The sequence below is a fragment of the Pongo pygmaeus genome, chromosome 9 (assembly GCF_028885625.2).
Source record: "Pongo pygmaeus isolate AG05252 chromosome 9, NHGRI_mPonPyg2-v2.0_pri, whole genome shotgun sequence".
In the NCBI taxonomy this organism is placed as follows: Eukaryota; Metazoa; Chordata; class Mammalia; order Primates; family Hominidae; genus Pongo; species Pongo pygmaeus.
In genome coordinates this window covers 9,197,685-9,201,750 of record NC_072382.2, presented here as the reverse complement: position 1 = coordinate 9,201,750, position 4,066 = coordinate 9,197,685, and the positions used below count along the sequence as shown (strand labels likewise).

At 50.3% G+C, this 4,066-nt stretch overlaps 1 long non-coding RNA gene across 1 annotated transcript; it reads right to left on the bottom strand.

The window, feature by feature from the left end:
- Positions 1 to 889: 889 nt before the first annotated feature.
- Positions 890 to 3,816, bottom strand: LOC129008429 (uncharacterized). The gene is made up of 2 exons (XR_010127687.1): positions 2,562 to 3,816; positions 890 to 2,292 (listed from the first exon to the last, which is right to left on the bottom strand). It is a non-coding gene; the product is annotated as an uncharacterized LOC129008429 (long non-coding RNA).
- Positions 3,817 to 4,066: the final 250 nt, after the last annotated feature.

The window sequence follows — 4,066 nt, the reverse complement described above, 5'->3', positions numbered from 1 at the left end:
GGTGACAGTGCAAGACTCCGTCTCAAAAAACAAAAAAGAGAGAAAGTTTATTTTGCCAAGGTTAAGGACACACCCATGACACAGCCTCAGGAAGTAGATAAGAGACAAAGAGTTGCACTCTTTTCTTTTGAGTTTCTGATTAGCCTTTCACCTAATACGCAATTTACATTTGAGAGGAGGGCAGAGGAGTAGTCACTTTTGCTTTAGTCTGGTTTAGTGAAATCAGAGATCAGGGGAAGCAGTCCGATACGCATTAGTCTCACGTGAGCCTCGGAGGGATGACTTTGAGTTCTGTCTGTCCTTTGTCCACAAGGAATTTCCTTGTGGGCAAATTGTCTGTCCTTTGTCCACAAGGAAATTCCTTGTGGGCAACATGAGGGAGGCATGCAGCTTTTTTTTTTTTTTTTTTTTTTTTTTTTTTTTATCTTTGTAGCTATCTTATTTAGGGATAAAATCGGAAGCAGGTTTGCCTGACATAGTTTCCAGCTTGACTTTTCCCTTGGCTTAGTGATTTTGGGATTCCAAGATTTATTTTCCTTTCACAGGCTTAATCTCTGAATAAAGGACCCTCTTAAAATGGGATGCAATTAGTTTTCTGGAAAAGTCACAGCCGACACTCCCACGGACTGTTTCTGGTTCATGGGCCCTAGGTTCAAACAACCCTTCTCAAACCTTGTTTGTTTCAAAGGTTGAGATCAAAGCTAGTGGGTAGCCGGTGAGGCTGTGCTTGTTCACTGTGTGACTGGGGCAAGCTGGCACCTGTCTTCTCTGGGCTGCTTTCTCTCAAAGACTGAGAGAGTTTAGTGTAGAAAGGCCCTCAGAGATCTGGGTTAACCTCTTATTTATTTATTTTTATTTTTTGTTTTGTTTTGTTGTTTTTGAGATGGAGTCTCACTCTGTCGCCCAGGCTGGAGTGCAATGGCACGATCTTGGCTCACTGCAACCTCTGCCTCCCGGGTTCAAGCGATTCTCTTGCTTCAGCCTCCCAAGTAGCTGGGGTTATGGGTGTATGCCACCACGCCCGGCTAATTTTTGTGTTTTGAGTAGAGACAGGGTTTCGCCATGTTGGCCAGGCTGGTTTTGAACTCCTGACCTCAGGTGATCTGCCCACCTCGGCCTCCCAAAGTGTTGGGATTACAGGCGTGAGCCACCATGCCCAGCCAGTTAACTTCTTATTTTTACAGATGGGAGAGCTGAGACAAAGAGAGGAAGAGTGACTTACTGGAGGTAACAGGGTGCCACTTAATGGCACAGCCTAGGGTAGAACCCAGGGCTGCTGGTGCCTCGTCCAGGGTTTGCTCCACTCAACGTTTTACCTGCTATGAACTGACCCATGTTGTTTTTGTCATTCTAGTCAGTATCTAGAAAGACAGCTGTGTGGACTAGCTGCTGGACCACCAGGCTTTAAGTCTTGACATTGCTATTTACTGGCTGTGCAACCTTGGGCAAGTTTATTTAACTTCTCTGGGCCTCCATTTCCTCATCAAATTGGGTAGGTGCTGTAATCATGACAGTTATCTTCTGTGAAAATTCAGTGACTGCATGTGCCGCAGTGCCTGCCATGTAGAAAGGACTCAATGCAGCACAGCTGCATTTTCACTTCCTATGTGGATGGTAAGTTCCACAGATTTATTATGGAAAGCAGGCTGGCCTTTAACTTAGGGTCATGGAATGTCAGAGCTGGAAGGGGCCTCTTGAGGTAACTAGAGAGGTGTCCTTTTACAGGAGAAAATGAGTCCCTGGGGGCCTGCGTGACCTGCTGAAGGTCCCAGGGGCTTTTGGTGACAGAACAGGAATCAAACTCCAAAGCTCTGGGCTTGTTGAACAAATCAGCTGCCCCCATCCTCCAATTTATAGAGCCATTAGCCCAAGGGAGTGTCAGTGTTGGTCAAGTAAAGACACGTCGAAGTGCACGGAGCTCTACAGTTTACTAACAGCATTTGCAAAGTTGGAGCCTTACTCCAGCCTAGAAGGTAGTGAGTGCTGGAATGAATATTCCATTTCACAGAAAGAAACCAAGGCCCCCAGGGGTGGGTTGGTAACCAAAGCCATGGGTAGAGGCACAGAAATTCCTTGACTACTCTGGAAAATGAGGGAGTTCACCTTCAAGAGAAGAAAGTTAGGTCAGTGTAAAATGGCTGACAGCCTCTTCTGCCTTCAGAAAAGTACTTCAACTACAAAGTCAACTACTAACTTCCAAGGAGGTCAGGAAGGAAAGCAGTTGCTATGGCAACATCTTTGGCAGCTATTTTCATCCTTCTCTGGTTCAGAACAACAGCTTCCAGCAGGTTCCTGTGGGAGGGATGGGGGAAAAAGGGAAAGGCTAGCTCCAGCCCAGCAACTGTCCTCGGCCAATCTCCCACCAGATTTCGGTGGCGAGAGAAAGGTGGCAGCCAATGAAGAGGCTCGGAGCTTGCATCATCCTCCTGACCAGGGTGGAATAACCAGGAGGCAGGCACATGTGACCGTTTCCATGGTGACCTCCATTAGCAACCCTGACTGGTCCTGTTTATGAACGCTGGAAAATTCCACCCAACCTCTGTCCTGATTTTTTTACTTACTCTGCCTCCGCCTGCTCCAATGCACGGATGAAGTCACTGCCAATGTTTAACCCTTTCCCCACGTGGGCCTGGCTCCAGTCAGATCGGGGGTCTGGGAGGGCTGCAGGGATCTCTCAGTCGCCAATGGTTGCAGGCAATCCAGTAACCCATAGCTGTTACTTGCTGCACTGAACCCTGCCTGCGCTGAGTACCGAAAGCAGGAGGGAAGGTAGCCACATCTCTTGAGCCAGGCGCTGTCCTAAGCTCCTGACATCCCCACAGGCCTGAGAAAGGGGCACCACAAACAGGAACCAGGCTCAGACTGAGCCTGTGGATGCTGGTAGCAGGGGCGCCCTCTCTCTAAGAAGCCCTCTGTCATGCTACCGATGTTGCAGAACACCCTGGGGCGGAGTGGGGAGTGCCAAAGCACAGGGGATGGGTGCACAGCAGGGAGACTTCTATGGTCTGCAGGTGAGCTGAAGGCAGGCCCCCAAGGAGGTGGACATTTAGGCTGAATGGAAGACAGGGAGGCAGCAGGACCTGCTGTCTCCAGGACCCCCAAATTTCTAGGCCAGAGCTGACGGCTGGTGGGTGCAGTCAGCCAGGCTCCAGGGAAGGCTGCTCCAGGCAGGGCTGAGTCCTCACAGTTCAGCTTTTAGAACTGGCCAGGTTGGAATTCTGGCTGGGGGCAGAGAGGGAGGGCAAACCACAAACACTTCTGCCTGATCTGGCTGGGGAATCCACAGGGACCACCAGCTGGGACTGGGGTGAGCCTCTTAGAGCCCCTAGCACCAGCCCAAGGCTGCATGGGACTGACTGTGTGGGCGGATGCTGCCTAAGTCATGTGCAGAGCCGTCCTGAGCTGAGGCAGAACTATAAGAAGACATGAACTCTGTTTTCAAGACAGATGACAATGACAAACAGCAATAAAAGCCACACACCATAGCTCAGGATAACAAGAGCTGAGATGTGTTTGAACAATGAGAAGAAAATAAACAAAAATAAAAAATAAAAACAACAGCTGAGTCACCAAATGAAGGGCACAGTCCCAGGCGTGCTGGTGACGTCACTGGGCAGGGAAGGCCTCAGGAATCTGCAGCATGGACTGACTGTTCATGTTCAAGGGGTCTTGACCTGGCTCCTGAAGTTGGGGGGCTCCCACTGCCAGAAGAGTGGCCGTGACCGTGGGGAGCAGTGGAGGGAGGTCAGCGCAAGTAGGGAAAGTAGGGATCTTGCTGCCACAAACAGTGGGGGCGGGGGTGAGGAGGGCAGGAACAGAGGAGGCTGGACTGCGTGAGGTTTATGGCCTTGGCTCAGGGTGGGGCAGTAGGTGATAAAGAGCCCAGAAAGAGGAAAAGTGACCTTTTGTGACCTGGGGCCTGGTCTCTGTTGACATCTTGGGCCTCAGCTGCAGTCTTTGCTTGAGCAGAAGAGTCACGGAAATTTCCACCCAGATTCCTTTCCCAGCACTCAGTCCCCAGCTCCACATTCTTCTAGGCCCTGCTGGGCTGAGTTCCGCTTGTGGG